This window comes from Myotis daubentonii, chromosome 3 (genome assembly GCF_963259705.1).
Source record: "Myotis daubentonii chromosome 3, mMyoDau2.1, whole genome shotgun sequence".
Lineage (NCBI taxonomy): Eukaryota > Metazoa > Chordata > Mammalia > Chiroptera > Vespertilionidae > Myotis > Myotis daubentonii.
In genome coordinates this window covers 80,323,428-80,337,332 of record NC_081842.1, presented here as the reverse complement: position 1 = coordinate 80,337,332, position 13,905 = coordinate 80,323,428, and the positions used below count along the sequence as shown (strand labels likewise).

The 13,905-nt window shown below is 38.5% G+C and overlaps 2 protein-coding genes across 4 annotated transcripts in view; one reads left to right on the top strand and one right to left on the bottom strand.

The window, feature by feature from the left end:
• Nucleotides 1-13,905, bottom strand: part of CMSS1 (cms1 ribosomal small subunit homolog) — a 418,346-nt gene that overhangs the window by 355,573 nt on the left and 48,868 nt on the right. The gene's annotated exons all lie outside the window — the stretch shown is intronic.
• Nucleotides 1-13,905, top strand: part of FILIP1L (filamin A interacting protein 1 like) — a 131,202-nt gene that overhangs the window by 78,619 nt on the left and 38,678 nt on the right. Inside the window, exon 1 of one of the 3 annotated variants that reach the window (XM_059687964.1) lies at nucleotides 1,252-1,399. The exons of 1 other annotated variant lie outside the window; for it this stretch is intronic. The gene's annotated coding sequence lies outside the window, so the exon portion shown is untranslated. Of the gene's footprint in view, nucleotides 1-1,251; nucleotides 1,400-1,444; nucleotides 1,463-13,905 lie in introns of those variants that run through there. One more of the 3 variants, XM_059687963.1, reaches the window with a different exon arrangement.

Here is a 13,905-nt window from a genome sequence, read left to right as displayed (position 1 = left end):
ACTAACTGTACATTCTCTGTAATCAGCCTATTTCACTCCACACTAAGAAAAAGAAACAAGCACACTATTTTAATTATTCTTGTTTGACAAAACATATGGAAACAATAGTTCTATAGACATATGTACATCATAATAGGAAGCAACCCTATCTTAATGTAATTTAAAAAGAGTTAAAGAGACTCAAGTTATTAAAACTTCTCAATTAATTTGAAGCTTGCAAATAAGGCAGCCACATATCTAATTTATTTAGCAGATTCATATAGCTGGCTAGTACTTTAGAGATTACTTCTCTTATTGTTATGCAAAATTATTAGGAGGCTAAATCTCTTAATTCAGTAATATTTGGTCAGTTTCCTTTTTCTGATCATATCTTTTTTATTTTGTTTTCTGGTAGAAGAGAACAAATGGATTAAAACTGGTTCTAAGTTTCTATTTTTATACTTTTTTGTTTTGGAAATACAGCAGCAAACATTTAATTTCTTTAATAAATACTTTCCCTGCCAAATAGAAAGATTAGTTTTATCAACTTTCATTAAAACACAGGCAAGCAGAAATGAGGAACTAAGAGTTTCTTTCAGGAAAAACACTGAAAAAATAAGATTTCATCTGGCCTTCCCATCATCACTTGAAGAATTGTTTGGTAGTTACATCATCAGGAAATAAAATACTATCCTCTGAGGACCCCAACTCTTTACAAAGAGGAAAGAGAAGGTTTGAAGTCTAACTCACCCCCAGAGATGTCTCAAAGCAAAAAAAGACTTCTGGCTTTCCTCTCCTGCCTCCCCCCAAGCAACCAAAAAACAAATGTACAAAAATGTATTTACAAAAGTTTAAATAGAATTACAGATGTGTCTGTAAAGTATGTGATTGTCTAACCACTAAACTGTACACTTGAAGCTAATACAAAATATTATTGAATATAAACTGTAATTAAAATAAAACAATAGTACTTTTAAAAGTACAGGATGTGTATTTAAGAATCCTAAGTAATAACAGGAGCTTTAGAGCCCCAGAGCAGAGGGAGGAAAGTACAAGCAGATCGACCATGACCCCCCATGACTTGGTTTGCCCGGGAGTAGGGCGCCAGCGTCCCAGGCCCGCCGCCCATGCCTCTCTGCGGGGAGCCCGGGACCCAAGGTCCGTTCCCTAAGGTCTGGGCGTCGGAGGAGCCGGGCACGTTGCTGCGCCGCCACCACCGCGGTCTGGCTGTCACCGGCGCCCCCGCCGCCCGCGCCGCACACGCGGAGCGCCTTATAAGGCAGCGCAGTGACGTAACGCCCATAGGCCGGGCGCGCTCGGCGCCCAGCTCGCATTGTTCGGGCGACTCCCGGAGCGCGCACAGCCCGCTCGCAGCGCGGCGCAACTGCGGCCCCCGCCCGGCCCGGCGCAGGCAGCTCAGGTAAGCCCGGGAGAGCCGCTCTGCTCCAGCACGGGGCACTACTGTCAGAGAGCCAGGTAGTCGGTAGGTAGCTTTTAAAGTTACCAGCATCATGAACTGCAGACAGGTTTCAAAAAGCGCATCCAATGAACTCTAGCTTCAGAACTTTTTCCAACTTCTACAAAATTTGAAAGTAAAAGTTTTCTTCGATGGAGGAAACAGATTTGGGATTTAATTTTAAATGTTGAGAGGTGGGGGACGACTATATACTACATAAGCTTTTCAAGTGAGCTACACATTGAATCCTGCCTGTATTAAGAAATCTTTGGGGATAGGGTGGAGGGAAGTATATTGTAATACAACAATGCTATCTCCTGATCTTCTCTCTCCTTGGACTAAAATTCCCTTTAAGAGCAGAGTGCGAAACATGGCCACATGGTAGTGGGTTTGTTAGTGAACCCCCACCCCATGCCTTTTGTAAATCTACTATAAAAGACTACAAAACTCCTGTTAGGAATACATCCTGTAATTAAGAGAAAGTGAGTCTTTAAGTTAAAAAAAAATATTACAAACGCCATTGTCTTAAAAGCATATGTCAATTTGCACAAGGAAGTAACAACTATCACCGTTTTAAGTTATAACTTTTACTGCAATTCCAATCAGTAGGTAAATGACAAACTGCACTGAAAATTAAAGATAAGCTGGCTATTCTAGAGTAATACTTTGGACAGTAATTTATGTAAAAAACTAATTTAAAAGACAAAGCCTATATAAGAATTTTGTTAATCAGTGGCATTTCAAACCATAATTAGTTACATCTAAACCCTGAAAAGGCTATTGTGGTAAATGAACCTTTACAGTATGATAATTGAACACTTGGAAGGTGCTAAAAATCTACATATTTTACTTTACTTTTTAGAATAAAAAAGCAGCAGAGGAATTAAATTAAAACATGCTATGTCAAGTTTAAAACATTAGAAGATGAAAAACTGATTTATCACTCAGAACTGTATTTGGTCTGAACATATATTGTAAAAGAAATTGTGACAGAATTATTTCTCATTTTAAATAGTCTCTTTTATTTATCATTAGAAACATAACATTTTTATTTGCTTAAAATTCAAGATATTATCTGTGTTCTAGTAATTCCTGTGTGAGTTTTCCAAAGTATATGACATTGATGCCTACTATTTTTGCTTCATAGGATTTTGTTTTCTTTGCTAATTTTGTTTGGAGCAATGCAAGACTTTGGTTTTAGTATTCTAAAAGAAATATTATATGTTATTTGTTGTGAAGATAGGCTATATAAACTGCAGGTTAGTACCAAGAAGTAGGATTTCCCTAGAACTATTATTTCAAATCTAGGGAAGCGTACAATAATGAGAAGAGAAAGGGGCCAACACCCAGGTCACTATGGAGAAGTACGGAATATGCCATAGAAAAAGTTGCTTATTTGATATAGGCTGTAATTGGAAACTGAAAAATTCCTGCCTTAGGAAAAAGGTATCCCACTCTTCTGCATCAAATAGAGGAGAAGGGAAACAGAAACCATCAATTACTGTTTCAGCTATACCCAAAGTACCATCTGTACCATAAACTATAGCTCAACTGCTGAAAATCATAACCTCTATCAAAGCTCTAAAAGCTGTTTCCCAGAGTCTGCATTTTATTTTTTTTAATAGGCAAGCATCAATTTTGAAAAAAATTTTTAAATGACACACTTCAATACTGTTTCCCTTTTATTAACTTAAAAGCATGTTCAAGGAACAATCACTCATTAAGACCCCTTTTAAAAGTTAAACAAGATTTACTGTGGATATATAATGTCATAGTGGCTCTCCAAGTAAGCATTTCTTAGTCTTTGGGACAATCTATATGATAGAAAAGTTTTAGATAGAATGAATGTGAATTTTTACATTTTCAAATAAAGCATATATTAATTTTATGCTTAATTAAATTCGTTTGCCCTTTTATAGTGATTATGATTAACTGGTAAGCCACTGGTATTTTTGTGATATTTTCCTAGTGCTGTGATGGAATCTATAGTAACAGCCAATATACAAACAAATCAAGCTTTGAGCTTCCTAATTTTCAAGTCCACTTGCAATTACCATTAGAGCTTGCTTTCTCAAACAGCTGTAAGTTTTGTTTTAGGTTTCTCTGCTACTCCTTCACCTTCAAAAAAAAAAAAAAAGGGCCTTTGGTAATAAATGGATTTTGAGGTAAAATAAAATGTGGGAAGAATAAAATTCCATTAATTCTTCTTAAGTCATGTTCTGTCTATATCTAGTGCTTCAGGGCAAAGTGAATGCTTTTACAAGGTGAAGAAACAAAAAAACACAGCCTCCTATTTAAGGGAAAAAGGAAGGGGGCAGGAAGAGAACTGTTTACAAAAGACTGAATATTGTGGAGTAGTAATCTGAGGATGTAAAGAAATATTGGTTTCATCCTGCTGCAGAAACTGAAATCTGTTGTTCACATAGCCAGTCATTATATTTAAAAAAGATCTAACACATTTTACCTTTAATTTATATTTGACTATGAATATAGTTTTAATTTAAACTGATTGTTTACTTTTGTAAATTATGTTTAAATAAGGATTTAGAGATGAAGAGACACTCCATGTAGAGCCACCAGTATCACAAACTTTCAAAGAAATATTTCTATGACTGCTTCTGCCATCACTACAGTATTTCTGGGCCACCAAACCAATCCTTAAGCTTGATGTATGCTACAAAGACTTTTAGAACCTCCTCTGGCTGGTGGTCAGTTTCTACTTCAAATGTTAGATGCACTAATTAATTCCTAGTGGATTGTCACCAACACTGTTGTAAACACTCCTACATCCCTCTTTTTCTTAAAAACAGAGTTGAGATTCTCTCTCCCTGGACTTTTGCACTAACATTATTTCCGACTGGGAAAGAAAGCTGGGCAAGCAAAAGTAGGAAGGCCCTCCAAGGAAAGTCCCTTGGTTCTTTTTCAGCTATGGGGGAAGAACTCCCCTTTCATGACTGTTCTCTCAGATGCTTTTAGCAGATAAGACAGGACAGCAGCAATTTTAAATTGAGTCCAAGAACAGATAATAATAACACAGTAGTGCTCTTTCTCCAATCTAACTATCCTCACATCCCTATGCCCTACTGGTTCAAAAATAAGATTAAATCTTAAGATACAATTATTATTTTTTATAACAAGCTTGGGGAATAATGCATTTGTGTTTGGGGGGAAGTAGGGAGGTAGGTATGCAGAGGAATAGGTAAGTTAAGTGTATTATTGGGGTAGGTAAGGGTGTAGACAACATACACCCAACTCCTTGTTTCTGTTTATGATAACTACTGATTCTAGCCTAAACGACAGTTATTATCAGTAAAAGAGAGCATATATTAATTACATAAGAATAGCAAACAGGCAATTGCACAGATGTGAGTTTGAGAAATACCTTGATAGGTTCTTTTCTATGGACAAGGGGATGCCTCAGGCTATAGAGAGTGTATTCACACACGTGTACATACACAGCTGGCAGGAAATGCTATAGCTATAAGAGGCCTTGGAGGCCATCTGATCCAAATGCCTCACCTTGCCGAAGAAGCTGAAGTCCACAGTATGACTTGCTTCAGAGACACACAGCTACTCAGAGGCAGAGGCAAGGCCCCTTGAATTTTGGGGCTACATCCTTTGGTTTCTCCTTAAATTAGTGTTAGGAAGGAAGAAGACAGTAGCCCCAGAAGTCTCAACACTGTAAGTGTTAATTTGGATATAAAATCCATTTAAAAAGAGAAAGTCGAAGGTTCAGAGTTCTTGTTAATAAATAAATATAGGCAGCAAGAAGGCAGAGGGAAAGGAAGGAGGTGAAATTAATGCAGTTTAACCAGGATACAACAATGGAAAGGAGGTGATAAAGAGAGGACAGAGAAAACAAATAATAAATGCACTTAAAAGTTCTCTGGGTGGCAAAGTTCACTCTGCTTTGAAGGTGAGAGGTGACCTGGAAAGAGTGTGTGCTCTATAGTCAGACATTTATGTCTGAACCACTAACTTAACAAGTGACCTCTTCTCCACATCTTCCAACTAAGCATTTTGCACTCCCCAGACCTCCCCAATTAGCAGGTTTCCTTTCAAACTTCAACTGACTCAGTACCTTAAGAACAACCTCCCCAAAACAGCAGGGGAAGTTATCAGTGAAGGCTGTAAACTTCTGGTGATACTTACCCTGCTTTACTTTCCTGCACATCGGTGTACTGCTACATGACATCAAGTTACAAATTTATTGCTTATTTGTTTATTGTCTGTCTCCTGGACTATAAACTCCTTGAGGGTAAATTTCGCAACCAATTTATCCCTAACACATAGAAAAGTACCCTAGGTATATCAGTAGATGTGTCAAAAAGAGTATTGGATAAATGTACAAATAAATTAAAATCTAGAAGCCTCTTGGTAAGAAAAGTATTTCTAAAAACAGTGTGTTAAGAAGAGCCTCTTCTAGATTGTGTTTGGGAGCCCAAAACAAATCTCTGACACTATCTGAAGTAACCATATAGAAGACTTACAAACACAAAAACCAGAAAACAAATTAGGCTCAGATGAAGTCACGACAGTGAAATCTGCTTTGTTCTGTACAGTATCTGTTGTGTAGGCAGACCAGGTCAGATGTTTCTCTGCTCACTGCCCACCTCCACCTACCTTACCTTAACTTCCTCCCAAAATAATGTGAATAAAGGTGGTGAAAGAGTACCAGGTGAATCACTCTGGGACATGGAATGGGCTCTAAAAAACACGAAGGAGCAGAAAATAGTGGTCTTGTCTTTAATGAAGGGAAGACTCCTCTATTTTTCCCTAAACTCTGTGCCTCAGATGAAGGCCTGGAAGATGCAGACATTGGGTCTAAACAGTTTGTACTTAACAGTAACTAGAAATCTGCAGACTGCCTTTTCCCAATCATACACTTTGATTCCCAAGTTACTGGGGGTAGTCCACTGCATCTGCCAGGTTTTATAGAAGCAAAAAAAGGAGTGATTTTCCTATAATTTTTCACAGTTAGTTAACTCCAATGTCAACCTATAAAGCCAGCCTAGAGCTTTTAACTCCTCAGAAGCAGCAAACCTTTACTGAGCATCTCCCAGGCATTGTGCGAAGCAGAAGGCAGGACAATAGACACAGCAACTAAGTTCTCTACTCACCACACCATGTCACTAACCCAGCTACACCTACTAGCGCTGACTAGCACTGTGTTGATGACAAGGACTAATAAGATCACCAGTGGCACTTGCACAAAGGCTTCAGTCATGGTCCAGGGTCCCTGCTCTTTCTTAATGGACTGATAAAGCAATGTAGATAAGACAAGTCGGCTGTACATAAAAATTAAGTAAGGATAAAAAGAGTGTGGGACTGTTTAAGACAATTCAACAGACTACTCCAAGCTTGCGTGCTTAGTGACACTAAATGGACATGGACAAATAGTGTTATTTCAATGGTAAGACTAAAGAGCAAGAATAAGGGCTCATAAATCAAAATTCTCTTCTTCCTGGCTCTGCCATCCATCCACTGGTTAAGCTTCCTGTAGCCTTGGCTTCCAGAAACCTAAAAAAGGCAACAATGTCATTCACCGTAAGTATCTCTCAATACTGGGAAAGACAGACTAGTGGGCAGTAACTGAGGGGGTTCTGATCAAGAAGAGCAAAAGGCTATACAAAAATACAAGCTACTGATCTATCATTACCCACACAACTCAGCTAAGGAAAGTGGGAGGAATGGGAGGGAAAAAGTCCATACTTAAACACAGAGGAAATATTAACATAACTGTAGCTCTTAAGCCTGGAAGAACTCCAAACCATTTTACCAAAAGCAGCCTCCAGGATGAGGTCAGCCTTCCAGGATTGGCCGCTCTGACAGGAGCAAAGCTGCCAGATTTATCTTATCTCATGGCCCACCAGTCTTGGAACAAAAGTTTAAAGGTGAACTAAGTTTCTCTCTTTAAAATCCCCCCCCCTTTTTTTTCTAAGTGAATCAAAACAAAAACAAACCTCAGAGCACAAATTCTAAGAGGAATGTAAAACATTCATCACATTTGGGCTGACAAGACTTAAGTGACTGCTGCTATTACATCTGAAGAAAAGAAAGAGCTGCTTGGCCTAGGACCTTGGGGAGAGCATGAGAAAGTTCCTAGTTCCTAGCTCTTTGCTCAAGACAAAGGGCTATGCAGTGAGATGCTATGTAAGTCCCTTAGCCTTAACTTGTTAGTCCATTAACTGGAATGGCAGAGGAGATAAATCACTGGAGTTTTATGAAAAAGTTATCATTTGCTGATAAAGGGATGATTATTCTTTAAAAATAATATCAATCTACTTATCAAAATGGTTAAAAACTCATATTATTAAAATAAATACATTATACTTGAGGTTACATATTATCCTTTAGGTTTTCATACAACTGGAAATATCTGAGATATTTCAGATAAAGGTGATAACCTTGTCAAGTGATTTGGGGTTCCACTCATTTCCCCTAAAATTATGCTTCACAAGATTCTTCTTATGGTCCCATAAAATTCCTTGAGTTGAGCAAAGATGCAAAGAATCACAGGCAGAGTTAAGATTCTCTGGCTGTATTTCCCCATCTAAACTTTATTTAAATTTGTCTCCAAGTGATTTCCTCATTTCACTGAATGGTTTCCTCTCCTAAGAAGTGACAGGAACAAAAGGAATAATTACTCTACTTCTCCTGCTCTAATAATAAGTAAATTCTGAAAATTTTACAGTCATTCAGCCTAAGAGGGGGTTATGCTCCCCTAAGAAATGGTTCTACTCAGCCCTCAATCATTTATTTGGTCATCAAGTATGTACTGAGCTCAAGCCCAAAGGGGGGACAGAGAAGTATCAAATCCTTCAAGGAGCTTACCGTTAGTTCAAGAGCAAAACAAATACACAAAAGCAAACTAGAAAATGGTATAAAACAATAGAGTATTTGTGTCAAAAAAAACTGTAAGGTCTGTGGCGACTCAGAAAGGAGGAATCAGTGAGGGTTAGACAAGTTAGGGAACATTCATGGAAAAGATGGGAATTGAAATGTAAATGAAGGCTATTGAATAGAGCATTCCAAAAAGGATGGCAGATTTCTTCCTTGGAAATGTACTATGAAAAGGGAATATGAGGTAAAAAGAGAAAGGAGGCTTGCATCAGGATCTGAACACCCAAACTCTGATAATTAAATACATCATCTATCTGTCAGAACAACCTCGACCTTCATAGAAAGGAAGGCACCTTAAATGTTTTCGATCCTTAAAGTGAAGATTAAATGTGATACAGCAGTTGGCACAGTGGCAGAACCATAGCAGCCCCTCAGCAAATGGTACCTATGACACTCTAGTTATGCCAAGTCCCCACGAGGATAGCGCTCATCCTCATATGGGGCTACAGGCTTCTGCCAGACGGAGGCACAAGGCGTTGCCTCGGGCCCGAAGAGGAGGTGCCTTACCGGATGCAGTCTGAAGAGTTCTGTTCTCTTATACCCAGCCATAAAGTGAAGTCAGAGATTAAGCTTGTTGGAGAAAATTCATGTCTCTCGTGCCTAACCTCTCTGAAAAAGGCACTGTGAAAAGCGAAGTTATCCTTTATCCTGACGTCCTTGCTAGAAGGGAATTCCTCCTATGAGAAACCCACAGGAGTGTTCCTAAATGTGTCTTAGTCACCTGAGATAAAAAATAAGTTACCAAACCCTGGCATGCTTACCTAAGTGGTTAGAGCATTGGGTTGCAGGTTCATTCCCAGCCCCAGTAGGGGGCGCTTGTGGGAGGCAACCAATCCAAGTGTCTCTCTCACATAGATGTTTCCCTCTCTCTCTCTCTCCCTCCTACCTCCCCTACTGAGTAAAGGACCAAAGAGAGCAAAGGATTAAAAAGCTAGCCTGGATGCCCTAACCAATTTGGCTCAGTGGATAGAGCGTCAGCCTGTGGACTAAAGGGTCCCAGGTTCGATTCCGGTCAAGGGCATGTACCTTGGTTGTAGGCACATCCCCAGTGGGAGATGTGCAGGAGACAGCTGATTGATGTTTCTCTCTCATCGATGTTTCTAACTCTCTGTCCCTCTCCCTTCCTCACTGTAAAAAAATCAATAAAATATATAAACAAATAAATAAAAATAAAAAGCTAGCCTGGAATCTCCCTGTTTGACCTTGAAAGTCTTACCATGCCTTCGAGGCACACATAAAAACAAATGGGTAAGACAAATCTTATAGCTTATATATCAGATCCTAGACACAGATAATAAAGATTCCCTTTTCAGAAACTAATAGGCTAAACACTTCTTCCAGGTGTTAATTTTTCAGTTTAATTGTACTTTCAATTTAACATAGCTTTTATAGCACACTTATAACCTTGACATATAAAGAACCAAAAATAAATCTGAATCACATGAAATTCCAATTAGGGTTTCCATACAGTTATGAGACTTGACAAGTCATAAAAATCTCTTCTGGTGGAGCCCGGCCGGGTGGCTCAGTTGGTTGGAGCATCATCCCATACTACCAAAAAGGTTGCAGGTTTGATTTCCAGTCAGGGCACATACCTAGGTTGCAGGTTCAATCCCCAGTGGGGGTGCTGTGTCAATAAATGTATCTTAGGGTGAGGATTTTAAAAAAAAATCTCTTCTGATGGAAGGAAGCATACATTTTTGACATGAATTTGTATACAATGCTAACAGAAAGAAGGGAGGAAAGGACTTTAAAGCTTTGTTCTGTGGAAGTGAGATTTGAGGCTTATCAAAAACCTGTGTAAACCTTGGAGACGAAATTGTATTGCTTTCCCATGTTGCATCTGAAGTGACAGGCAGATGAGGCAATGTCACAGAGTTAAGTCAGCAGCAGATTTTGGTCTAATATTCCCTGTCCATTGGATGCAAGGCTCTTCTGAAGGTAGCTTTTCTGTTGTTTTGAGACTTGGGGTTTTTGCTTTTTTTCTAAAACGGTGTGAATGAGTGAACTTTAAAAGTGAAGTATAGTGAAGTCAGTACTTTTTCAAAAATACTTTTTTTCAACTACATAGCGCAAACCTGAAATAGTTTGTCCTCCATTAGAATTCAAATCGCAGGATAAGATATGGTCAGGGCAAAATGGATGGGCATTCATATTACACATAATGAAGCACACTATAGCCTTTTCTCTAATTCTGCTATGAACAGAATTTCTCACAGAGATAAACATAACTAAATGGGTGAAACTCTTACTCAAGCACAAAACCAGCAGCAGAGCCAGGGCCAAGGGAAGTGGAATGTAAAGTCGTTGCTCTCACCCCTAGCAGGTCTACTGCTAACCACGGTAACATCTTGATGAAACTGCCCCTCACTACACATGCTTAATATTGTCTAGAACACATTCATCTTAAAAGAACCCAACTTAGAGGAGAGAAAAATAGGATCAAACTCTGTGTACATGGATTCTATCTTCTCAGTGCTTGGAAGTGACAGAAAAGGAAAATGTAATGCAAATGCTCTGCACTGTCAATCAAGGGAACATTAAGGCTTAGATAACGGAAATAATTTTAAGTTTACAATTTACAGAGGACATGCAAAACACAGACCACAAGAAAAATGGTAATTTATATTCCAACAGATTCCAGAAGAAAAGCTGTCTGTAACTAAACGTTATCTGTGGCCCAAACTCTAGCTCTCTATAACATCATGGAAAAAACAGAAACCAGTCATCCTCAGGAACTAGGAAAAGTGGGTAAGGGCATATGGAGGACACTCACTGTGATTCGTGATCTAACTGCTCAGCAGGAAGCCAAACCCAGCATCAGCCTCCATCCTCCAACTGCCCCCACCTCTACTTACTATTCAGTGCTATGAAATGCTCCTAGTTCTGTTGTCCCTTATTTACTGATTTACTATAGCTAAAATAAACAGGGGGAAAAAGAAAGTTCTCTAGGGATCAAAATGTTTCATATGTTACACTCTTTGGGCTCCTATCTACCCTGTTTCTCATGGTAAATTGAATGACTTCAGTAGTCACAATAAAACCTAAGCCTTTGTTGTTGTGGTTTGTAAATTTCTGAAGTCGGAATTTCCCACTAACAAGTTAGGAAACCTTTGGTTTCCCAAGCATACCACATTAGCCGCTGCCTCTGTGCAGGCAGCAGCCACACTACAAGAAGGTGAAAGAAAACCAGTGAACTCATCAACTCTGGCACATGACTGCTTCCTCCTTTGGCCTTTTATGTTAAATCTGACAAACTGAACACCAGAGAATTAACATATGAAAGCCAAATGAAGGAGGAAAGTCTTTTTCTTAAAGACTTACAGGAACTAGGGGTTTAAAAAAATTTTTTGGGGGGGGTGTTTCAATAAGATTTGGAAAGGGATATACTCTTTGTAGCTTTTTAAAAGGGAATGAATAAAAGAAAGAAAAGCAACCTACCAAGGAATAATTATTAAGAGAAAGGAATTATACTAATCCTCCAAAATACCCATTTGCAATATCTGATTGAAAACATTGTGATCTGGGAAGAGAAAAAAAGACTAATGGAAATTAAAACCAGAAAATTCTTCAAGTACATCAGAATGTTCTTCTAAAGAATCCATTTCTGTTTTCCTCAATTCACTAAGATAGAAAATACAAAATGGATTTTAAATAATAAGAGAAAAACATGTAAATAGTCTTAGTAAGATAAAACAAATAGACATACACTTTTAAGGGTATAGAACACTATGCCCTTGAAGTCTGTCTGAAAAAAGGCTGCATGTTAAAAATATTTTCCGAGAACTTAAAGTTCCTTGAAATGTACTAGGGAAATGGTATTTATGACAAACCTACCTCCCCTAGGGAATATGAGATGTTATTACTGGCAAAGCCACAAATTTTTAAACCATCCAAAAATAATTATGAATTTATGCCAAATGACTAAACTGGCTTTATTATTACAATGATTAAAGAATATTTGCTAATGTCTCATGATCAAGGCTCAAAGTAGCCATGAACCTACAGAAAATACTGTGACAAAACAGCGGATTGTAAGTGGTGGTGATTTTCTGTGCTTTTGACAGGCAGAATATTACAACACAAATTCACTGGGGAGGATGATTTGCATGTGAGATATATGAGATAGGAGGTGTGGGTGTATGTCACGGTGAGAAACAGGGTTCGGAATAAATACTATATTGGCATTGTGGTGCTGCCAATTACTAGGCAGGACCTTTGCAAATTAACTTCTCTGAGCCTCAGTTGCTTATTTGTAAAATGAAGACAATAATACTTCCCTGCTATAACTGTTTCCAGGACTAGCATGCTATACATGGCATATAATAACTGCTCAATAAATGGTAATTCTGTTACAGATGATAAAGAAAAGAAACTATATACTATGTGTCTGTTGCTTACAGTTACTCCTAAAATGGGTCCTAGTTAAGATCTAGAATAGGTGTAGTTCAAAATTTAACCAATATTTCTTGAATACCAACTAAGTATCAGGCACTGTTCTTAAGTTAGAACTGTAGCATTCATTGAATAAAACAGACCAATAATTGAAATTGACCAGTTATTGAGTAAAACACACACACACACACACACACACACACACACTTTGAAGACACAGCCAATGATAAAATAAGTAAAATATAGTATTCCAGATGGTACTAGATGACATGAGGGAGAGAGTCCAGAAACTGGCTGGGGAAGCAGCCAGTCCTAAAGCCACAGGCCATGTTGTGTTCAAAGAACAACATGGAAGCTAGTGTGACTGGAACAGAGTGAGCAAAGTAGGAGGGGCCAGAAAACTGATGAGGACAGAGTGCAGGAATGAACAAATGAACACTAAAAACATGGAATAGGAGAAAGAGGAAACTCTTTGGAGGTCAATACTCTTGTCTGGGCTTTCTGGCATGTAGCCTGGTTAAGTGGAAAGAACACATGCTTTGCAGTCAGTGAGTTTTTATTCTGGTTTGGTTATTTTTGCTGTTTGGTAATTATTTTACCACTCTAAATTTTAGGGTTTTGATACTAGCCTCATCTGTAAAATGGGGATAATAATTATGTAAGAATCAAGTAAAATCAAGTAGCACAGAGTAGACCCTCAGTACACTTGCTTCTTTCTTACTCCAAGCTAAACCCCTCACTACACAGCAGCTGGGAACCGGAGTCTGTGTTCCATTTCTAGGGCTATTGTAACAACAGCCTTGCATGTTATTTAATCTTCTTGGGCCTCAGTTTCTCAACTGAGAAATGCAGATGGTACACACAGACCTTATAAAGACAGATGTATAACAGTCAAAGTGCTGTTTTAAAATTATAATAAAAGTAATGTTACTGTTAGTTTATCTTCGTATCTAAAGTTTAAAACATGCAAAAGTATATGACTCCCATTCTTCTACCTTATTTGATAAAATATCCTATAAATTAAAAATTGTTTAGCATGGCCCTAGCTGATTTGGCTCAGTGGATAGAGTGTCAGCCTGCGGACCTAAGGGTCCCAAGTTTGATTCCAGTCAAGAGCATATCTACACTGGGGGCGGGGGTGGGGGGTAAGGGCATGTGCCAGGGGGGGTAGG